We start from the raw sequence: 25,322 nt of genomic DNA, 5'->3' as shown, positions 1-25,322 counted from the left end.
CTTGATGTTTAAGAGAGAACTTGAGAATCACCTGGCTGTTAGGCATTTGTGCTCCAGGTTGGCTGAGAGGTGAGACACAGAGGGAGAGGGAAAGGGAAGGAGGGAGAAAGAAAGGGAAAGGAAATGGGAGAGAGTGAGAGAGAGATGGTGACTGAAATGAGACAGATGGATGATCGTGTTATCTTGTTACCTTTCTTTTATCACTGACTATTCTACCAAACACAAGGCATATTTAAAACTATCTCCACTCTATACAGTCTCATTCCACACTTCTTTCCCAATTCTCAGCAGTTGAACTTGCCTCCTACTTTAGATTAAAAGTAGAAGCTGTTAGATTGGAAGTATTGATCCTAAACCTACATGCACATCCACTTACACATAACACATTCCATCTTCCTTCTCCCTATTATACTGGCAGAGCTATTTCTCCTCCTGGCTAAAGTCATCTTTTCCTTCTGGCCCTTGAATTCTCCCATCCTCCACATCCACGCACTGTCAGGATCTCTCTAGTACATTCTCTCGTTCTCCCTCATTTGGATCTACTCCATTGGCCTTTGTCATTGTTTGTTTGCCTTTGAAAACATTTTATTAGAGCTCATAATTTTATGGTCAGGAATTCTGTGGTCAGAAATTCAAGCTCCTTTTGGTTGGCCACGTCTTCTTTTCCACCTCTTTTGACTAAGGTCGCTCCATGGAATTCAGCAGGCAGATGGTCAGGCTGGGAGGTCTGCCATGGCTCTGCTCACATGGCTGATGTCTCAATGGGGATGGCCTTAGCTGGGGTCACTGGCCAGGGTACCTACAGATGGCCTCTCAAGTATGGTGGCACCTGGGTAGCCCTGCTTCTATTTAAATTTTTTTATTTTTATGATTTTTTATCAATATATATTTGTACATATTATAGGGTACATGCAGTATTTTGATACATGCATACAATGTGTAATGATCAATCGGGGTTTTTAGGATAGCCATCACCTCAAACATTTACCATTTCTTTGTGTTAAGAACACTTCAAGTCTTCTAGTTATTTTTTTTTTTTTCTCAAATCTGTGTCCTTTATTCCACCTGGTAGGCATACCCAAGAACTATATGCTGAGTCCTGTCTCAGGTTGATGGAGGGTTCCCTGGGCCCAAGGCACACAATTACCTGGGCTCTGCTCTCCAGACAGATGATAGGAGGGATGGACAGTGGAGAGAAGCTGAGCCTTGTGACAGAGTCCCCCAGCATGATGGGGAATGGAAAGTTGGAAGAAGTAGGACTATGAAGGAGAAGACAGGGAGGGGCTCAGAGGCATTTGGGGCAGGTTGGGCATTTTGAAGTGAGAGGCATTTCCATGTAGTCCCCCATATCCACTGACAGCCGCACCTAGGCTTCAGGTGGAGGTAAGGCTGCTGTTTCCCAATGGGCCTTCTGGAAGCACCTTTCCTTCTGCTGTGGCTAGAGCTGTGACCAAGAATGGGAACAGGAGGCTGCTAAAGTCTGGAGAAGCAGGAATCATTTGTCAGAAGAACACAGAAGCCACCTGCTGGGAGTTCTGTCTTTTTAGAGATGAGCTGTTTGGGGTTTAGAAATGAGATGGAAGGAAGTGGAAAGCAGAGGGCAAGGGCAGCGCAAGGATGGAGGCTGGGGGCCATGTGCAGTAGGGCCAGAAAAGTGTTCAGTGGAATTGTGGGTAGGAGGCTGAGATGCCGCTGGGCCCTGTCCCCACCAAAAATGGAAGAACTGAGGTGGAGGCAACTGGCCACTTGCCTAGGAGAGAACTCAGGCACCAAGTTAAAAAGACTCCCATGAAGAACTGCCACCTTCTACCCGCTGCAGTCTTGGATGGTTTGCCCATGCAGAAATCAGTGGCCAGGGAGGCAGGGCCTACTGCTGGGATATCAGGGCAAGTGCCCAGTCCAAGAAAGCCACTGTGATGTCTGTAGGCAGAGCCAGGTCCAGTGGACAGTGGACAGCCTCACTGAGCTGTGTCTTCATGCAGTCCTAGGTCACCTCACCTCTGCAATGCCTCATGGCAGTGCTCGTGGGCGCTGGCCAAGGTCTCAAGCAAGAGGTGCCACAATGGCAGCAGCACATTCTGGTAGAAAAGCAGGGGCAGCTCTCTCAGATAGCAGAGGAGCTGATTCAGGAAATCAGGGAGCTGGATCTGTAGCCTCTGAGAGAGGCTGGTGAGGCTGTCATCAAACCAGGCAAGGTGAGAGGCACAGTGGGCAGAAAAAAAGCTGACCATGGCATTGGTGTGAGCCCAGGCCAGCTGCAAGCTGGGCCGCACCATAGTGAGCAGGTGGGAGCCCCAGATAGGCAGTGTCTTCTCCAGTCAGCTGTATCCTTGCAGTCTGTAGGAGTAGAGCTTGGCACACGCTTGTTGGCTGGCAGGTAAGAAACCAGATGTTCAAAGCAACCGGCCAGTAAGGGCAGCCTGGAAGGAGCTGTGTAACCGGAGGTCATGGCACAGGAAGCCTGCAGTGAAGACCAGCAGCAACAGGAGGAGGCGCGTCCAGGGCAGCCGAGGACCCTGAGCCTGCTGCAACAAGCCCTTGCAGGCCATGTCACAGGTGACAACATCTTGATTGTTACCATTGCCCTTCCTCAGCAGCTCCTGGTTGGTAAGCTTAAGGGACTGAATGGTTTTTTGCAAAGACTTCTGTACCTCCTTGGGAATCTGCTCCCAGGAACTGAGCAAGTGCTCCAGCAGCAGGCTGGACTGTGACAGGTGCTTAGGGTACAGCTGCCTCCAGACACTGGCGCTGAGGGGGTCCACTGTCAGGCACTCGGTCAGACTGCTCAGGAGCTCTTTCTTCATCTCAGGGGGACAGCTAGGGGTGGCTCTGGACAGGAAAGAAGGGAAGTAGGTATGCGGGGTGGAATCCGGCTTTGCTCCAAATCCCAGCACCTTCAGTCCGGGGTAGAGCTGACATAGCTGCTCCTGCAGGCTAGGTGTCAGGGAGTTGTTCGGCATATAGGCAAAGTCTAGAAGTGGGAAGAAGTCCTTGGGGCCAGTCATGCCGAAGCCCTTGGTAAGGCTGGGATGCATCAGGAGCAGCCGATCCAGGTATGTAATGGCAAAGGGAGACAGAGACTTGATGCCCAGCACAGGCAGCATGATCCCCAGCCACACTTTCAGTCCCTCCGTGAGGTTGGCAAAACCCACTTGACCCAGGGCCCACATGATGGTCAGACACTTTGCTGGTCGGCTCTGGTGGGACCTCAGTAGTTCCAGGAACTTGCCTAGGTTTGCGGTGGCAATCTTGGGCTTGTCTTGCAGGATGGCCTGGATACAGATGCGGTAACCATGTAGTGACTCCCCTGGTGTCTTATCCAGCTCTTGCAGCATGGTGAACAGACAGTGGTCAAAAAAGAGCTCCAGTGACCCTGCTGCCTTCGCCAGCAGCCCTTGGATGATCCCACGCAGCTCCCGGCTCACCAGGCTGTAGGGATAATCATGAGTATGCTGGCTCAGCGTGGGTTCACTTAGAGGAGCTTGTAGCTTGTAGTTGAGAGAGCTGGCCAGGTCCTTCAACCATATGGATGGGTTTCCAGAGAACATGCTCTGACTCTTGTCCAGTTCCTTCTGCAGGGCTGCCACATCCAGAGCTCTCAGTGCTTCCTCCAGGCTGCAGAAGCGGCCCTGCTTCTGGTTTTGGTTGGGAAGAGTTGCCACCTTCTTTGGCTACTTCTTGTTCCCTGGTTTCTTAGGCTCCACAGCAGGGGGTGGGACCTGCTCCTTAATCTGCTGCTTCATGATATTCTCAAAGCCTCGCTCATAAAGGGTGGTGTGGATTGGAGGAGTCAGGTCGTATTTCCACACTCCGTTTGCTTCCCCGAGCGCCGGGCGGTTCTCGCCGCCTCTGCCGCTGGCGCCGACCCCAGGCCGCCGGCCCTTCTTCACCACCTACCAGCGCCCCACGCCTGCGGTCTTGGCCGCCATGGCTCGGAGCCCTCCCACCTGGGCCTCTTCCCCGGCTTTCCCCCTTCTAGCTATTTTAAAATATAAAATATATTGTTAACTAGAGTCACTCTACTGTGCTATTGAATACTAGAACTTACCCCTTGCATCAAATTGTATTTTTGTACCCATTAACAAACCTTGCTTCATCCCTCTCGCCACATCCATCTCTCCTACCACAGGCTCTGTTAACCATCGTTTTCCTCTCTACCTCCATGAGATCAACTTTTTAGCTCCCACATTATGAGTAAGGACATGTGATATTTGGCTTTCTGTGCCTGGCTTATTTCACTTAACATAGTAACCTCCAGTTCCATCTATGTCGCTGCAAATAACAAGATTTAGTCTTTTTAATGGATGAATAGTATTGCATTGTGCGTACAAATCACATTTTCTTTATCTGTTCATCCGTGGATGGACACAGGCTGATTCCCTATCTTGACTATTGCAAATAGAGCTGCAATAAACATGGAAGTGCAGACATCCTGTGATATACTGATTTCCTTTCCTTTGGATGAATTCCCAGTGATGGGATTACTGCATTTTGTGGTAGTTCTATTTTTTCATTTCTTGAAGAAACTCTATACGGTTTTCCAATGGCTGTACTGATTTATATTACCACCAACAGTGTACAAGAGTGCCCTTTTCTCTGCATCCTTGCCAACATTTGTTATTTTTGTCCACTGGCTTTTAAGTATTCTTAAATCTCTCCTCAGAAAAAAAAAAAGAAAGAAAAGAAAAATCTCACTCCACTTCACACCTCTGTTTCTTCTTTCATTCGCAGCCAAATATCTTGAAAGAGCTATTTATTCTTGCTAATTTCATTTCTGTATCTCCCACTCAATCCTCAATACCTTCTCATCTGACTTTGCTCCCTTCTTGCCCTTATCACTCCACTGAAACAGCTCTTGGAAAGGTCATCAAAACCTGCATTTACACAACCTCTGTCTGATTGATACTTTTTATTCCTAACTTGATTAAATTCACTAGAATTTGACATCCCTGATCACTTTCTCTCTTTGGTTTCTGGTTTCCATGACTTAACACTCCTGGTTTTCCTCCTAAATTAGTAATTGCTCCTCCTCAATGTCATTTGAAAATTTGCCCTCTTCTACACAGCCACCAAATGCTGCTCAAAACACGGCCTGTGCCTTCTTCTCTCTGCTCTCTCACCTCTCAGTTAGCCAACCTGGAGCACAGAAACCTAACACCCAGGTGATTCTTGAGTTCTCTCTTTTTCAGCTGTGGTACTACCGATGCTGTGGAATGGACAATTTCTTGTTATGAAGTGGGGTTCATGATGGTAGCTGTCCTGTGCATTGTAGGTTGTTTAGCAGAACCCCTGACCTCTATCTGATAGAGACACTCCCCTCTCACTCCTCCAAATTGTGACAACAAAATAATGTCTACACACATTGTCAAATGTTCCACGGGACATTTGAATCACCCTTAGTTAAGAACCACTGTTCCGCTCATTTTAGGTGAGCTCATTTACACTCATGGCTTTAATTTTCCCCTGTCATACAAATAATTAATAAATAACATCTCCATCTCTGAAACCTCTTAGGGGCACCAGATACATGTAACCATTTTCCCTCTTGATATATTAATCATAGAAGACTCAAAGGCGTTTCAAACTGAATGTGGCCAAGAATAAATTTGTCATCTTCCTCCCCTTCCCTAAAACCTAGTACTCTTGTAGTGTCCTTTTTCTCAGTAGGTAGATTTACCATCCATCCACTTATACAAGCTGTCAGCTGAGAATCCATCTCCAACCCCTCCTTTCTAATGTTGCAAATCAAACCGTCACTGAGTTTTACTTTTTAGTCTTGAGATATAAAAGTTTTCTTAAACATTGAAGTAAAAGTTATATCTATAAAGGGAAACTGATACATTTAACTTCATAAAAAATAAAAACTTTTAAGGTCAAAACACAGCAAAAATAAGTAAAAATGATATATGAAATAAATAACAAATAAATCACAAGAAGACAAAGTGAACAAATAGAAAAGAAGGCAAAGGTGAGGAGCAGGCCTTTCTCAAAAGAGTGTCGTGAATGGTGATGAACACAGGGAAACAAAATGTTCATTCTTATTAGTAATCAGAGAAATAGAAAAGAAAATCATATATAACTAAAGCATTATTGTTTGATTTGCATTTGGAATTACTCCCATCCCAATTTATCTTCCTTTGCTCTTTACCTCTTCCATCACCCCATGTCTTTCAACAGGATTACCTTTTATTACTGTCAGAGGCTCCTCTCTTAATTGTCTAGTACAGTCTGCTGCAGTCTTATATTATTGTTTGTCTGAAAATGTCTTTATTTCAACTTCATTTTTAAGCTACATTTTCCTAGATCTAGTAATTTAGCAATTATTTTCTTTTGTTTCCTCGAAAATGTCATTCCATTGTTTTCCAGCTATTGTTGCTTTTGAGATATCAGTTGTAATTCTATGGTTTCAGTAAAAGTAATGTCTTTTTAAAAAAAATTTCTGCTGCATTTAAGATTTTTCTCTTTAACTTGATATTCAGCAGTTTCACTCTGATGTATTTAGCTGAATATCTATTTTTATTTATCCTATTGGGTACCACTGAGTTTCTTCAATCTGTAGGTTAAAGCTTTTGCCTTGTTAAGGAAAACTCTGAGTTGTTATGTCTTCAAATATTGCCTCATTTTTAACTTTCTGTTCTTCTGGGACCACAGTGTTTCAAGTTAAGGCTAGATCTCATGGAATCTACTATATCTTTTTATACTACTCTAATTTTTCCACCTTTGTGTCCTTTTTAAGCTATATTCTACATAATTTCTTCTGAGTTATCTTCTAGTTTAAAGTTGTCCTTATGGCTACATGTAATCTAATGTAAAACCTACTCTTTGAGTAATTGATTTTGATTATTGTTCCTTAGAAGTTTAGCTTCATCCTTTAGTTTATAATATGCTACATTATATTTTATCATTTCTTGTTCCCTGTTACATTTTCAAGCTTATCTTTGTTTCTCACACATAGTACGGTCACTTATTTTAAAGACTGATCACACAAAATCTAAATATTTTGTGGGTCAGCTTCTCATTTTTGTTGGTTCTTGGTTATGATGTCTTTGGTTTCTCTGTTACCTGGAAATCTTTAACGCTGTATAGTTATTTGTAGAAATAATTTGAATATCTTTGAGTAAATACCTTACTTAAGGGAAGATTTGGATTTGCTTCTGAGAAACTCCTAGGGAAGTACTAGCTCAGATATACCTTAAAACAAATTCAAGGCTGGAGGATCACTGGGAGATCTACAGATGAAACTTGGCTACAATTCCTCCCAAGGACTAGGCCTCCTCTCATTCATTCTTATCCTGACTACGTTGCCTTCAACCTTCCTATTGCTCAATTTCCGCATCTGTAAAATAGGCAGAATAATACCTAGCTTGCTGATTTGTTGTACAAATTAAAGGTGGCAAGCATTGATACAGGAAAGTGATTTTTTCAGACTATTGTGGATAAATATCAACAGATGTTATGAACTAATTGACTTGAATGTGTTTGATAATACAGGATGCTGTATCTCTTCTAATTTTGTATTTCGTTGCTGCTTTAAATTTACTGAGAAACTACTCTTTTCATAGCTTTGACCCTTCTGTACACATATTTGTAATCTTGAGCAACCAATATTGATTGATCTCTGCTGTGAGAGAGATGGTCCTTTAAGGAAACTTCATAAATACTTGATTTTGATGTTTGTATTTTTAAAATTTTGCAGTATTCATGGTAACTAACCAATTTTAAGATATGAATACTATGCCAAGTATTTACTTTTTCTAACATTTAGTACTTGGAGTGGACAGAATCTATTTTAAGAAAAGGTTTATCAGTCTTAGTTGTTCCCCTTTGGTCTGAGGAGAGTGGAACAGGAGTTACACAAATAGAGATGATTGCCTCTCTATCCTGACAAAGTGTGATAAAGACCACCTAAGTGTTGTATGCAAGAAAGCGTGGGATGGCTGGGATGAGTGAACTATATATCCCAGGTTTTACTTAGGCCTCAACATCCAATGGTAACCCTGTCAACTGTTTGCTCTCTCTGATCATTTGCAAGTATTGGGATGATGACACTATTTTGGGGTTAATTAAAATCATACAGTATTTATCTTTTGTGACTGGTTTATTTCATTGGTATAATATCCTCAAGCTTCATCCATGTAGTAGTAAATGACAAAATGTCCTTCCTTTTTAGAGCTGAATATTTCATTGAATGCGTATGTCCTATTTGGCTTATGTATTCATCTGTTGATGGGCACTTGAGTTGCTTTCATGTTTTAGGTTTTGTGAATAAAGCTGTTACGAGTGTGGGTGTACAAATATATTGCTGAGACATTACTTTCAATTCTTTTGGTTATATACTTAGGAGTGGAATTGCCGAATCATATGGTAATTCTATTTTTTAATTTTTTGAGGAACTTCCACACTATTGCTCTAACTTCTATTATTTCTTTCCTTCTGCTAGCTTTAGGTTTAGTTTATTCTTTTTATGGTACCTTAAAGTATGAAGCTAAGTTATTAACTTGGAATCATCCTTTTTTAAATTGATACATAATATTTTACATGTTTATGGGGTATATGTGGGTAAATTTGTTACATGCATAGAATGTGTAATGATCGAGTCAGTGTATTGGGAGTGTCCATCACCTTGAGTATTTATCATTTTTCTGTGTTGGGATCATTTCGAGCCCTCTATTCTTGCTACTTTAAAATATACAATGCACTGTTGCTAACTATAGTCACCCTGCTCTGCTATCAAACATTAGAGTTTATTTATTTTAACTGTATGTTTATACTTATTAAATAATTTCTCTTCATCCTCCCTCCCACCCTCACACTTCCCATCCTCTGGTGTCTAGCATTTTATTAATCACTTTCATGAGTTCTTGTTTTGTTTGTTTGTTTGTTTGTTTGTTTGAGATAGAGTCTCTCTCTGTCACCCAGGCTGGAGTGCAATGTCAAGATCTCGGCTCACTGCAATCTCTGCCTCCTGGGTTCAAGCGATTATCCTGCCTCAGTCTCCCAAGTAGCGAGGGTTACAGGCATGTGCCACCATGCCTAGGTCATTTTGTATTTTTAGTAGAGATGGGGTTTCACCATGTTGGTCAGGCTGGTCTTGAATTCCTAACCTCAAGTGATTCACTCACCTCGGCCTCCCAAAGTGCTGGGATTACAGGCGTGAGCCACTGTACCTAGTTGAGTTCTACTTTTTCATCTCCCACATATGACAACATATGGTATTTGTCTTTCCTGTCCCTGGCTCATTTCATTTAACATAATGACCTCAAGTTTCATCTATATTGCTGAAAATAATATAATTGCATTCTTTTATATGGCTAAATAGTATTCCATTATGTGTGTGTGTATATCTATAAATAACAACATTTATGTTGTTCCTCTACATGGGTCATATTTCCCTATTTCATTTTATGCCTTATTTTTGTTGTTGCTGATAAAAATTGGGCATTTGAAAAAGCAGACACCTCTCCCCATCTTTGCAAACTGATGTGGAAGACTGTTACTACTTAGTAGGCCCACCTACCCTTGACATTAGCCTGGGTTGAAGTCTTAATGTCTTTTCAGATCTTTTCTGGGTATGCATTCTGTCTGGTGGTTCTCTGTGTGTGTGTGTCTCTGTGTGTTTCCTGGCTTCTTTTAAGTGTCTTAATTTCCCAAAATATCTCACTCCAGCTTTTTCTAGGGGGTCCTAAATGTTCTATTGCATTCCTTGGCCTGTAATCTCCTGACTCTAGATGTTCAACGGTCTGAAGTGCCTCTGTGGTTTTTATATACTACAGTGAGTGCCACTGCCTTCTATAAACTGGAGCTTCCTAGTCCACCCTCTTGCTGACATCACACTAAATATTCACTTTTGTATCTAAATTTATATTTCAAAATTTGCATCCCTTTTCAATAAGTAGGTTCTACACCAAAGTGCGTGACCATTAGGCCTCTGAATCTGAATCCACCTCTGGAATTGGGAAGAAAGAAGTTTTAACTGTAAAACAAGTTTGAATTTTCATTATCTAAGTAGATATATAAATTGCAAAAACAAGTCATTTATATCTAAAAGTGATAAAATGTTTTATTTTTATGTTTTGTTTTATGAAATCAACCCACCTATCCAAAGTAACAGAAATAATCTATTCAGAGTCATGGAAAAAACAGAGTGGGCTGTTGGAATTGGAAAGAAACAAGTATGTGTGTGATCTATCTATCTATCTATCTATCTATCTATCTATCTATCACCTATCTATTGTCTATCATTTACTTCATGGCTTAGTGTATGCTCATATATGTCTTTTAAAGGGGGAAATAATAATATTTAATCTGAGATCCTATTTATAATTTTGACAAATGTTTGTGGACACTGGTTTTATAGTAAGATAGACTTGAATTTATCCTAGGTCTGTTTTTGTTCACTCGGAAAAGTTGCTTATCCTCTAAATAACCTTGGTTTTCTCTATCTGTAAAATGACATCATAGAACATGTTTTAGGGTTGTGATAAGAACAAAATGAGCTAATTCAAGCAAGGGTTTTAGCATAATGCCTGACATGTAGAAAACACTAGCATTCAAAAAGGAGTCATTATCATCATTTTTACTATTACTTATGAATACATACTTGGAGAAGCAGGTAGTCTGGTATGCTTACATTATCATTGGATAAATTGAGGCCAAAAGTTTAAATATTTTGTTCATAATGACTTAGGAATTGATGACTATACTTTAGCTTGTAAAATGTAGAAATTATTAACATCTTTGCCTTTCCATCAGTTCATTAAGAACTACAAATTATAAATGTTTCTGGACTCTGAGCTGAGTATGCAGCATCTTATGAAAACGTCAGGCAGCTGGGGTTGGATTTGGTATTTTTTCTAAGAATTTAGTCCCTTTATTGCTCAAATTACTGGAAAATCAATGACTGTGCCAAACAAATTGTTTTCTTTCTCTAGACAAAAAGCAGATCAGCAAGTTTTCATATTGCACTATTTTCAATGGCTGGAGCATCAACATTTTACAACAAGAAAAAAATTAAAATTCTTCAACATTTGGAAAAGAAGTGCTTGTAAAACTTTTCACATCCATTCACCATCTGGAAAAGCAAGGTTTTACAGTGAGGCCTGACGATGTCTAGCGTCACCATGCATCTTGGAAAGTTATTTAAGTTATTTCCTCTATAGGACACCATGGTGTTCACCTTTCTACAACTTTACACTTGCTGAGGACATGTTGTGGAAAATTAAGAGAAATATATATGGATGGCCAAGGCTGTATGTAGATGGCCAAGCATTTTTACTGGGGAATGTTTTCAGAACAAAATGAGTTGCAGGTTCAAGAGTAAAACCCAACAAATCTTGGCTCTTTTTTCTCTACTAAATTCCAAATCAAAAGTATTTATGGAGTGCTTTAAATGTGCCAAGCACTGGGCTAGAGATTCATAATTTTGGTGGGAATCTGTGTATTCTCACTCTTTTAACGTGGAAACCTTGCCTGTGTAAGGTCCTCCCAGATCTTATCCTACTTTTTCAAAGCTTGGCCAATGCAACATGTCTTCTCCCCATGTACATGGGTCTCTGTACATGCAGCAAAGCGGCCCTTAGACATAGGCTGAAATAGTGCTTAATTTTCCCCATATACGAATGAGATAAAGTCTACTACATGTAGCCAGACTTTGATAGGGAGAACACCCAAAAACACTTAAATTAAAACTACACTTTCGTTTTTGTAAGCCAAATAATTCTAGAGGAAATTGTGTTAATTATTTTTTTTTTAATTTTCAGTTTGCACGTTGGAGTTTTGACTTCAATATGTAAGTGCATGAAAACGAATGTAGTGCAGCTTTCCTCATACGCTCCGCAGTGATGTGAATTGACTGCGTGGCTAGCTGGTCACCTGATAAAGGGCACACAGAGATTCTTGTAGTTAATTAGGGACTACTCTGAGATTGAACACAGGCTTTTCTTTTTCTCGGATATATAGGTAAGACTTGAATTTCAATTTCCTGTATAGTGAATATGGTTTCTATTGTCATGATTGAGCTTTTTTCATTTTAAATACTGAGAGCTTCTTTTGAGTTTGTGGGACACACGCTTTTGGGTAAAGACTGCTTTCTCAAGGCATATATGTTCAGGCTGTGATGCAGAGGTATCATCTGGGAGGTGCTCCATGAAAGTTTGCTACTAAACTTCACCCATCCTCATCTGAGAGGCCACATCTCTTCCCCTGACTCGGGGGATCATGACACTTTATCCATCAGCTACTATTTTTTTTTCTTTTTTTTTTTTGAGATGGAGTCTCACTCTGTCTCCCAGGCTGGAGTGCAGCGCCACAATTTTGGCTCACTGCAACTTCTGCCTCCCACATTCAAGCGATTCTTCTAACTCAGACACCCAAGTAGCTTGGATTATAGGAGCACGCCACCACACCCAGCTAATTTTTGTATTTTTTTTTTTTTTAGTAGAGATGAGGTTTCGCCATGTTGACCAGGCTAGTCTCGAACTCCTGCCCTCAGGTGATCCACTCTCCTTGGCCTCCCAAAGTGCTGGGATTACAGGCGTGAGCCACTGAGCCCGGCCACATCAGCTACTACTTAACGAACAGTTTTCCCTGGACAAGAGTGAAATTCAAAGAAATCCAACAGATTCCAACTTAGTCCTAGAGAGAGAAAAGTCCACATGTTAAGCAGAAAGCTGAACCACATAGAATTCAACCTTTGGTGCTGCTAGTGTTGACAAGGAAGGATAGATTCTCTGAGATAGAGTAATAAAGAAAGAGAAATGAGAAACTAGTATATCTCCAAAGGTTCTCAAAGTATTATTCCTGGACCAGTTGCATCAACATTCACTGAAAATATGTTGGAATTAAAGATCTCAGTCTCCACCCAGACTTACTGAATCAGAAATTCTGGGGCAGGGCCCACCAATCCTTGTTTTAGTCTTCCAGGTGATTCTGATACACACTCATGTTTGAGACCCTCTGTCTAGCTAGACCATGCTCTTTTTGCTTCAACTCATTATCCCAACAACATGATGCCATAATATAAGAGATTAGATAGTGTTAGGCTTTGCTTAACTTAGGCTAAGTCTTCAGGTAGGTACAAAAAGGTCATTCAATTAGTGGTACCTATTGGATAGGGCTCTTATACCATCCATTTTGTTCCGGCAGTTCTTAGCTCAGTTCTTGGGACACAATAAATGATTAATAAATAGACTAGTTATTGAATGAGTGTGGATTGATGAAGTTTGAGTAAACACACACACACACACACACACACACAGACACACACAATGTGAGCCATGCAAGGGAATTAATGGGAAAGCAAATTTCTTCTTGAATACTCATAAAATCAGCTTCTAATACCAAATATTATTTCTTTAAGCCATATCCCACTGGAGCCTGAATTGCTACAATAGCATTCTGAAGATTTTCCTCCTTTCTAGTATTGGCCTATCCTAATGTATTACATAACTAGCATTCTGGAAAATATTTCTCAAGGATCACTTGCTTGCATAACTTACTTTAGAAATTCTTCCATGTTCAAGTATTTAGTTCTTTCTGTGCTGTGCCTACTGTATTTTGTGAATTCCTGTCTACTGTCCACATGTCTCATTCCTTCACTAAACTAAGAAATTACTGTAAAGAAAAATGTGTTAGTCTGTTTTCACACTGGTGATAGAGACATACCCAAGAATGGGCAATTTGCAAAAGAAAGAGGTTTATTGGACTTACAGTTCCACGTGGCTGGAGAGGCCTCACAATCATGGCGAAAGGTGAAAGGCACATTTCACATGGTAGCAGACAAGAGAAGAGAGCTTGCGCAGGGAAATTCCCCTTTTTAAAACTATGAGATCTCATGAGACTGATTTGCTATCATGAGAACAGCATGAGAAAGACCTGTACCCATGATTCAATTACCTCCTACTGGGTCCCTCCCACAACAGGTGGGAATTTAAGATGAGATTTGAGTGGGGACACAGCCAAATCATATCAAAAAATAATTTATTAATTACCTTGTATGATTCTTTTTCCTATTCCTGGGATTTAGCACTGTTCCTAAAATGACTTATAAAAATGTTTCATGTGTATTTATGTATAAGTACCACACACTAACAGATTGCCCCACTGGAGCATCCAATTCGTGTTTGTTTAATCTGTGAAAACAATTAGTTCCTGGCCGTGGAGTTTATGCTCCTCCCATAATTTTATGCCAGTTTTTCAGCCTTGTGCATTTCCTCTTTTACCCATGACGTCAATTATTATTTTTTACAGGTGGAGTCTCACTATGATGCCCGGGCTGTACTTGAACTTCTGGGCTCAAGTGATCTTCCCACTTGAACCTCTGAGTAGCTGAGACTACTGAGGTGTGCCACCGTGCCTGGCTTCTCCTCTCACCTTTAGCTCAACAAGTCCTCTTGGAGTCCTCCCCTTATTCAAGCAGTGCTCAAGCCACCACTAGGTCATACTTTACATATCTTAGGGTGACACTGTATTTGAGGGTTCACATTTAAATGTGCCAAATGCATGCAAAGCCTGGTTTACATTTAGGAGCTTTATAATTTTTTTGGCTTAAGCTCTGGTCTAGCTGGTCTATCTGAAAAATAGACTTCTTTTTTTTATTGAAAATAGACTTATTCTTTTATTGAAAAAATAAATTTCAATAATTTCTGTCATTTTTAATTAGAAGAGGAACTATCACCCAGTTGAAACTGTGAACCTCTCTCACAAAGTCTAAGTGGCCCTTGATTCAAGCTATGGGCACCAGTCTCCACATAATCTACTCATAAGCATCGTGGTGTGGAAATTGGCTATGTCTGCTTTCTCCAAATCATTCAATAGAGTTTCAGCTTTTCCCAGGCATTCTGCATATTTATAAAAGTTTAGCTCGATGCAGTATTCCAATAAGACCACCAATTATATGCCTTTCAAAGGATGTCACCTTCTGAAGGCGTTCCACATGGTTATAATCTTATTACCTCCAGTTGAAGTAGTCACAGACCAAACTAAATGGTGAGTAGAGATTGGTTATAGGGATTCTCTTTTCCCACCAGAGTCAGAGTAAGTGACTGCCCTCTCCCTTGTGGTATGTGTCAGTCCTGACTTGATTGGTGAAGCCACTCCTACAGATTTCAAACTCTGTGCCAGGGTAGGAAAACACAGGTTGGCTTCACTTCATCCTCAGTCTCCTAACTTCTTTTAAGTAACCATGAGATATGTTTAGGAACTGCTGGTTTCTGAGCTAATACCCATGAGGCACCAAGGTAAAAAAAAAAAAAAGAAAAAAAAAGCAAGTTAAACACACTAAAACTGCTGGCCATCTGCTAAGCATTCACTGCACATGTAAATTTCACTTGCATTTTTTTTTTTTTTGCATTTGCTGGCACTATTTTCACTTTTATATCCTAAATTTGTGTGGTAAGAGTTCCTTTTAAAGCATAAGGCAAAGTAGCATGAGGTGGAAAGTTATGGATTTTAGAGAAAGGTAGACATGATTTTTCAAACTAGCTCTATTATTTGTTACATCAAGAATCCCAGATTCTTCTCTAATCTTCCTCAAAGTTCTTATGTGTATATTAAGGGTAATAATTCCTATCTTACAGTATTAATGAGAATTCATTGAAGATTCATTCATTCCACAAATGTTTATGTGCCCCTACAGGAACTGGACCAAGGGAAGAGGACACAGAAGGTCAAAGGAAGCAAGACCAGCATGTTCTCCCACTCTAGGGCTCCTACCAAGAGGTTTTGATAAGCAATCACATTTGTTCCCAGTGACATTAAAGAAAAAGTGAAGCATCCTGTAGGGATGCATAGCATGACATCTACATAGACTGGGGTCATAGAAGGAAATTGTCACCACATGCAAGTTCAAGGGAAATGTTCAGCCTCCAGGGTAGGCAATCCCTGATTTATAACTCTTCACCTGTTGCTAGACATTTTGACTGAGTGTGGAATAATAAGGAGTAGATAGCTAGACAGAAAAGCTTTTGGGAGAGAGCAGGAAGGAAGGGAATACAGCATGAGGAAAGACCTGAAACACTCAAGAAAGCCCAGCAGGGCTATATGGTAAACAGCAGGGGATACACTTGACCTGAATGCCAGAGGTGTGATATGTTCTCAATTAATGAAAACTATATTCATCATTCAAAAACTGTGTATTACTTGACTTCTAGTAAGTAGGCAGTGTTCTGGTTAGTAAGTGGTTTGGAACTGATTTTTTAAATTTTTTTTTTTTTTCCTAGAAGATATCTAGCAGAGCCTTGCTGCTGAAGGTAAAACCTATTAAATATTATATATATATATGTGTATGTGTGTGTATATATAGAGAGAGAGAGAAGAGAGAGAGCCTGAAATCAGATTGTCATGTATATAGATAGACATACATATATATATGTGTGTACAGTATATGTGTTACATATATGTGTTATAGTATTAATGAGAATTCACCGAAGATTCATTCATTCCACAAATCTGATTGTCCTCAAGCAAACAGTAGCTTTCTTTTTTTGTTTTACTTTTTAGTATTGGCCAAAGTCTCCCCTCTCCCCATGGGACACTTGACTCCAATTGTCATTATAAGATGTTAGACTTACTCTCTCTCCAGGACAGGAAAATGCCAGTCACCATGGGCAGGAGCTTTTGGCAGCTTTGCAGCCTTTAAATGCCTCATTTTGAATAAGTAAGGCATTTTCTGGAAAGATTTAAAACCATGTTCTATAAGTTGCAATTAGTGGCTTCCCACAAATTGCATATCACTCCAGCAAGTGAGGTCTCTCCAGAGTGCTTTGCTAACTGGCTTACAAGAGTGTATGTTATTGTTCTTTAGGGGGAAAATAGTTTCTCTTTTCCTTTTATACCCACTCACTTAGATACATATCATCATAGATATGTACTGCAGCGGACTCTAGCTGTGTGTTTACAAGCCCCCCAACTAGGGATTAACAAAAGTAACATGGCATGCCACCTTTCAAAGATATTTTGTTTTCTTTGTGGGAATGTTTTCCCATTTCATTTTCAATATGTAGGTGACTCCTAACCTACACTAGTTTATTCCCTTACATTGAGTAAATAAAGACGCCCGATAGTGAAGAAAACATATTTACAGCCGTTAAATATGACATCGTTGCCAGTGCTGAGCCAAGCTGATTTGGGTTCAGACAATAAAAGCAAAGATAGCAAGGAAATATGAGAAGCTGATTGTTGTGGTAGCAAAAACTTTCAATTGCACCTATGCAGTGAATTCATACCTTTGAACTAGGGGAAATTTTGTCAAAGCCTTTTTGCCTTTGCTAAATAGATTTTGGGAAGACTTTAAGAGAAAAAGTGTTTAGCAAAGGCGAAGTGTGGTTTGATCATTTTAGGAAGATAGCTAGTTGATGTGACATCAGCATTCAGGTGGGAGCTGAGAGTATTTTGATAGGCAGCCTCCAAACAGAAGCTGCCCTACTGGTCACTGTCAACTAGGAATCAATTCAGGCATAGTGCAAGGGTGTGGGAATAATGACATTTATTGTTTTTTAAAACAACAGACATAATAGATTTAGAAGCCTTGGCCGCTCCCCAGCATTTGGACGTAGACAAATCACTGGAGTGCTTTAGGCTTCAATTTCCCTATCTTTGAAATGAAGGAATTAGAGAATCTTTAGTATCTTTTCTAGTCATAAGACTGCAAATTACATGAATTCAAATCCCAAGTTATTCTCTAATTCTGTCTTCAGAATACCATTCACCTTCTGGACCTTAGCGTCCTATATCCTAGAATAACAACAATAAGTTGTATCTTATAACATTTTTTAATTAATTTAGATAATACATGTGAAAAGCTCTAGCAAAGGGCCAGACACATAGTAAATGTCTCAATACATTTCTAGGAGCCTTGTTGATAATGGCTTGATTGAAAAGAAAAAAAAGTTAAGAGAGTGATTGGGGGATTTTCCAGTCAAGGATTTCTGTACAGATGTGCCTTGACTTATGATGGGTTTGTGTACCAATAAAGTTGAAAATATCTTAAGTCAAAAATGCATTTAATACACCTCATCTGCCACACATCATAGCTTAGCCTAGCCCACCTCAAACATGCTCAGAACATTTCCAATAGCCTACAGTTGAGCAGAATTACTTAGCAACACGGTACACTTTAGAGCATTGGTTGTTTACCCCTGAGATGGCGGCGCTGACCGGAAGCTGTGCTCACCGCCACTGCCAGGCACTGAGAGAGAGAGTTATAGTACTCATATCATTAGCCTGGGAAAGGATCAAAATTAAAAATTTGAAATGTGGTTTCTACTGAATGCCTATCACTTTTCTGCCATTGTAAAGTTGAAAAATTGTACCACAGTATGCCAGGAACCATCTGCATTTTAAATAATTTTGCTTGAAAGCAGATTCTGGGTATCAGGCAGACCCTTACCTAAGGAAATATTTTTTCATTACTAACATTTGAACAGGTTAGCAGAGGTGAGAGATCTGAATACAGAAGTGGGATCAACATTAGAAACAGCCTTGGAGGACATCCAGCAGCCCATGCAAGTGGCAGAATGCTCATGGACAAGCCAAGTTTGTAGGGAAACTCCAATTGGATAGACAGGAATTGACTTCCAGATTTGACAGGTATGGAATCTGTGGACATGATGTCATTGGTTTAGAGGGTTTATGCTCCATTTACCCTTACAGAGGAACCCAGAAAAGAGCATAGTGTGAGGGGAAGGTCATGGGATTAAGGTAAGACATTGTGGCAGAGAACCATCTTTCCATCATAAATGTGCACTCTTCCTTCCACAGTGTGGAGCATGTACAGGAACGATGCTGCTCACCCAGCACTTATGCTTTTCACCTTTGTGCTCCTCACATATGGCCATGTGCCCGCCACTCCCTCACCCCCAAATGGCATGTGTGCAAGTGATATGCGCCACTTCTGGGCTGGATGTTTACACTGTGGTTACCTTCTGCCCCTTTTCTCTGAATCAGCTGCTGAATGCAGCTCTGCCCAGGCCTTAGGAAAAGGTGAAACCCCAACTGGCAGGGGCCCAAGTTCACCATATCCAGGAAGCTGTCCTTGAACCAGAAATACCCATGTTGTACTCTGACATGAACAAGAAATAGATTTCTATTATATTAAGCAACAGAAATGTTCAGATATATTAGTTCTTCCAGCAGGAAGATGTATTAATAATGGCAACGTGGATGGAGCTCAAAACATCACATTTGATGAAAAAAGAGGATTACATAAAAAAATTATAGACTACATTATCACATTCAAATGAAGTTCAAGAACAAGCAAAAGTTGTGGAAAAATATCAGAAAACTTGCTTCCGCTGGAGGCGTAGGATGGAATTTGACTGGGAAGAGGCCTAGGGGAACATGCTGGAATGATATTAGTATTCTATTTCTTGATGGAGGTTTGGGTTCCACAGGTGTATGCATTTGCAAAAGTTAGCAAATATAGAGTTAAGGTTTGTGTTCTTCCTTGTACAATACATTTTACACCAAAGGAAAGGCTGTAAACAAATATTGAACTGTAGTTAATGATATGTGTGGAGAAAAGCTTAAGGAAAAGGCTTATTAATGCCTCAAGTTTACTAAAAAAAAGCGTTGAAAATAAGATTAAACATGTATTTATGGATAAACTACTGAAACTGAGAGATATTAACAGTAATAGTCAAAATTTTCACCATAAGAATGAAATCGAAAGGGATTTGAACGCAGGTCTGTTTCACTGTAAATCCTTGCTCCTGTGCTCTCTCATGTCTGTATTGGAATTCATGGGTAGAAAATTTAAATGATCTGAATCACTATGAGAAGAAAGATACATGAAAAAAAAATGAGAGGTTAGATTTCCAAAGATAAGCCAGGTAAATATCATGGAGAGTTGCAACAATGTACTGCTAATGAACTCTAATACTTAGAGCTAATGTTGAGTTTTCTGAGGGTTGTGACATTCATACACGACTAATTAACCTACACAACACATCCATTTCACTTGCTGCCATGACACAGCCAATCAAGACTGGCTCACTGTTTGCTCATTTGGAAAATGATGAGGATTCCCATTTAGACTTAATTACACTACAAAGACTGACAATTATCTTCTCTATAGAAGCGTCAGATGCTTCAATATTAAACTGAACATGTGCCTATAATTATGTCCGTAATTTGTCTAGCAGAAAATGTAACCCAGTCATTACCGAGATCTAATGCCTGTAATTAGATATGGAAAAAAAATACCAAATGGGAAAAGTGGGTTGTTGGGATGTTAGGACCATTACAATGTGAGAATCTGTATGAAGCTATTAGTGGGAACTCAGTAGCAACCAACATCTCTTGGATTGCTGCCCTCTATTAAAAATAATTAGGAAGTATGAGAGAGGGGAAAATGATAGCTGAGTAAAACCATAGTACAATCGCTTTTCCAGTACTTGAGTGCAATCATTAAAAATCCCATAGGCACCTCAAATTCAACACATTTGAAACTGACTCATTAGCCACCTTTGCCCCACTATAGCTACTCCTTCTCCTGTGTTTGCTGTCTTAGACAATTGCAAAGCATTGTGGAATCATCTGCAACAACTATTGTCTCACTCCTTTCTCCTAATCAAACCTCCGTGATTCTAATTATTAATGGTTTCCAAGTGTGTTGCTCCTCTCCATGCTGTGACTCTTCCCCTGTCTGCCTTCATCATCCTTGTATGGTCAGTTTCAAGAGCATGTATAAGAACGGTGCTGCGTCTGCATGTTCTCACTCATAAGTGGGAGTTGAACAATGAGAACACATGGACACAGGGAGGGGAACATCACACACTGGGGCCTGTCAGGGTGTTGGGAGCAAGGGGAGGGAGAGCATTAGAAAAAATACCTAATGCATGAGGGGCTTAAAACCTAGATGACGGGTTGATGGGCATAGCAAACCACTATGGCACATGTATATCTATCTAACAAGCCTGCACGTTCTGCACGTGTATCCCAGAACTTAAAGTATAATAATAATAATAGAAGAATGGTGCTGCTTTCCTCAAGTCCTTTCACTATGTCACTTATCTTCTGAATTTCTCCCAGTGTGATCATCTCTAATCACAAATCTCATTATGCCACTCTGCCATGCAGAAGAGTTGAGAGTGTCCACCTCTTTCCTAACAGCATTTGGCAGAGCACAGCAAGTATGTTTTGTTTTTCATTGAATTCTGTGCCAGCTTCATGCTGGCCTGCCCCAGTCTGTAATTTAGGCTGCTCCATTATATGGTTTACTGATTATGTAATGTGACATGCTCATTATTTCAGTTATCTCTTGCAGGACAACTGGCTACCCCAAAATTTAATAGCTAAAAGCAATCATTTTTATTTTGCTAATGATTTTTTGGGGTAAAATGTAGAAATGGCTCCAAAGGGGGGTCATTTCTGATTGATATTGCATCAGCTGGGGTGGAAGAATCTTCTGCAAAATAGCTTCTTTACTCATATATGGTGCCTTAGAGCTTCTTAACCTCTCTCTCTCTCTTCATGTGGCTTCTCATCCTCCACGCTTTCTTCACTTGGCTTACCTTCTTGCAGCAAGAGTATCTAAAAGAAGTCTCGCTTTTTACATGGATGCTAGATTCCAAGAGGCAGGCAGTAGAAGCTGCCCAGCTAGTTAAAGGCTATAAGAGAAAAAAGCATGAAAACACTTCTACCATAGTCTATTAGTGAAGGCAGTTCCAGAGACCCTCAGATTTAAGAGCACAGAGAAATAGACCCCACATCTAGATGGGAAAATGTCCAGGTCACGTTGAAGAAGAGTACATAGAGCGAGAGACACTGTTGTACTCGTATTTGCAAAAGTGAATCTATATGCATGCTATTTCATTCTTCTAAAATGCTGGGTGGCTGTAGCTTTAAATGCTAATCGCTCTGTCTAGCCTACTCAAATGCACTTGGGAACAATTGCTCAACTTTGCATATTCTCTATGCAACCTCTCTCCAAAATACCCCTACAGTACTTAATGTCATCTCTTTAATGTTAGAGTGGAACATCATTGTCTATTTACTGACAAATTTATCTCTCCTGCCAGAATATAAGGATAAGCTTATGTCTTATTTACTTTAGAATACATTTTGTATAACACAGATGCTGGTATATAGTAGATATTAAATACACGTTCTATTGATCACAAGCCTAATAAAAGGAATAAATAAATTGTTCTATTCATACATGTATTATCTATGCCTGGAGTACTTCCTGGAACAACTTTAGTACCTGGTGATTATCAGTTTCCTAGATGGCCCCCAATAATCTCCACCTCCTGTATTCACACTCTTTGTAGTTCCTTCCTGCATTGTGCCAGGATTGGTCAATGTGACCAACAGGATATAGTAGAAAGGATGGTATTATGCTATAAAAGACATTCAATTTTTATCTCTTTCGCTCTCATAATTCACCCTGATAGAAACCAGCTGCCTTGTTGCAAGCAGTCCTACAGAGCAGCCCACATGGTGAGAAACTGAGGCCTCCTGCCAACAGCCAGATGAGGCAGGTTGCATCAAGATCCTCCAGTCCCAGCTAAGCCTTCAGGTGACTGTACCCCAGGCAACAGCTTGAGTAAAACCTCATAAGAGGTCCAGAGCTAGAGCCACCCAGCTAAGCTGCTCCCAGATTTCTGACTCTCAGAAACCATGTAAGATAATAAATGCTTGTTGTTTTAAGCTGCTAAATTTTGAGGTAGTTTTTTACACAGCAGGAGCTAACTATTTTATTTACTAATACATATTCGTGAATGCCATCCAACATGGAAAGAACGAAGCGGTTCCATTCTTCCTCTTGGATTTCGAGCTAAAGTATTTTGTTGTTACTAAGGATAGACACTTGGGGGGTAACTGCCATTTCAAGCTGGACACCTGGGCTTTTTCTCCAACACAAAGAACCTCTCAGTTACTACCAGAGAAAGTAATGATCTCACTTCTTGGAGTAAGTATTTGTGCTAATTAGCAGCATGACGAAATATAGCATGTCAAGCAAAAAACTATTTGTACTTAATCTTCCAACACGTTCTCTTATAGAGAGGATGTAATTTTGCCAGATAAATAAACATTAAACTACTGTATACTATCAGACCTTGCAAAGTAGCCTTACTTCGCTAGCTTTTATTTAAATCTCTAATTACTAAACTGATAAGATTTCTGATTATTTTGGTTGAAAGAAAAATCTCTCCTTTTGTCTCAACAAAATTAGAACATGAAAGAAAAAATGAATATATGAAATGACCTAGAGAAGATATTATTTATGTTTGTTTCTAAGAAATTCAGCAGGGGATTTTTAAAATGCCAGATTAGTAATTTTATAATCTTTTGTATTCAAATATACTTCCATGAAATGTTTGCATTTAAAATAATAGGGAAAATTCTATAAATTATAGACATAACGAAACATCACATTCAGGACTTTAGTAATTCTTTAGTTTGCACTAATCTTTTCAGCCATTCAGCTACTCATCAAACATTTATAGAATGTCAACTGATAACTGGTCAACAGTTAGAACCTTGGAGTGCAAGAAATTCAAAGTGTAGGTGTCCAGCATGAATATGGCTGTTTAGTCAGAACTTTTTCTTTTCCTCCTAGAAGTCATCTAAAAGATATATAGATATATATAGATATATAACATAGTACATTGTGTTTAGTGAAACTAAGAGACAAATTTAGTTCTTAGACCTCAAATACATGCACTTGCCATGGAACTGATAAAAATTGTGACCAAGTATGTTTGATGCAAAGTTTAAAATCCCAAAGAATAATTAATTACTTCTATGAGGAACACTATGAAGCCAAAATGCAAGAATTCAGAGAAGAGATAATGAATTTAGCAGAAGGATATGAAAGGTGAACTGGCAAATTTCAGAGAAAAAAATGGGAAAATAAAACCATTACAGAAATGAAGATATTGTTGAAAGGCACCAAGATAGGATAAACACAGAGAAAGTCACAGTAAAGGCACAGAAGATAGAAAGAAGAAATCAAACATAAGAAGGAAAATAAAAAGTCTAAAAGGTTTGGAAAGAAAATAATAAACTATACAATATAGACAAAGAATGTCTAACATGCATAACATTAAAGTCCTTGAAGAAAAAAGCCAAACTGAATAAGACTAACTCTTAAATATATAATTCAAAAATACTTCCTGCCACATAAATACTATGAACCTACATATTGAATAGGCACAAAATACACCAGGGAGTAGTTGATAGTTAATACTAGAATATATAGTGTGATATACTGCATTGTCATTGGTAGTTTTTTTACAATGAAAGGAAGAATTTCTCTGGCAAACAAGGTGAAAGGTCAAGTCACACGTAAGAGGAAACAAAAATCAAACTGAGTTCAGATTTATCCTAAGCAATATTCATTGACAGAAAACTGGAACAAAATCTACAAAATCTTTAAGGAAAGAAAGTGTTAGACAAGGATTTTATATCAAGTTAAGCTTTCTTAGCTGGCAGTTTTGAACATGGAATGTCCAGCAAGTATGTACCCATTATCCCTTCTTGATGAAATTAATAGAAAACAAAACTTCAATGAACCAAGGAATGACTGAGGAGATAAGAGCAAAATAATTGGAGGTGGTGAATATATTCGATCCATTCCGACTGAGAAAGACTAAAAGAGAAGTGCATATGAGAGTGAGAAAGCATAATGCACACTTCCAATGCCTTGACAATGTGTAATAGAAATGATTCAACAACACAGATTGGGAAGAGAAGAAAGGTTAGCGGTAAAGTAAGTTCACTGATTGCTTCATTAATCATAGCTGGGCTAGAAGTCATTTATTTATTACGTGCTGATAGAGCATGTAATAGAAAAGTAAGTATATTTAGGTGTACAAAGTAAAACCAAAGAAAGATAAAATTATGGACTAAAATCTGGTGATAATAAACATAAAATTTATTATTGCTCGTAGCAAGACTAATAGTTGCTATCTAAAGAAACATTAATGTTAGCAAGATAATTGAATTCATCTGTATTTCATGATAAAATGAACAAAAAATAAGCAAAGGTATAGAATATCTAAATACCCTAATTTAAAAAGTACACCTGATTGATATTAATCATACTTTGTATAATAAGAGAGAACATACCTTGCTGACAGATCACACTCAAAAGCTGGTTGTGTATTAATTAAGTCACCAAGTAAACCACAATAAATTCTAAATAATAAATATGCAGATGGCATTATATTATTATAATTCAATGACTATTAATTGTAATAAAAAACAAATAATCCACCAACTTGGAGATTGATAAATTATTTCTTAATGAATTCTTAGTACCGAGAAAATATAGTTTATAACCTCAGCTTATCCAGACAATTATAAAAATAAAAACAGAA

At 39.3% G+C, this 25,322-nt stretch overlaps 1 pseudogene across 1 annotated transcript; it reads right to left on the bottom strand.

Annotated features, from left to right (window-relative positions):
• Positions 1-1,413: 1,413 nt before the first annotated feature.
• LOC117070166 lies at positions 1,414-3,929 on the bottom strand (annotated as a pseudogene). Its single transcript, XR_004431812.1, has one exon. The product of XR_004431812.1 is annotated as a transmembrane protein 214-like (transcript).
• Positions 3,930-25,322: the final 21,393 nt, after the last annotated feature.

This window comes from Trachypithecus francoisi, unplaced genomic scaffold, assembly GCF_009764315.1.
Source record: "Trachypithecus francoisi isolate TF-2019V2 unplaced genomic scaffold, Tfra_2.0 Lachesis_group3, whole genome shotgun sequence".
Taxonomy (NCBI): Eukaryota; Metazoa; Chordata; class Mammalia; order Primates; family Cercopithecidae; genus Trachypithecus; species Trachypithecus francoisi.
Note: the sequence above shows the minus strand (reverse complement) of the source record. Positions and strands in the feature narration are given on the sequence as shown.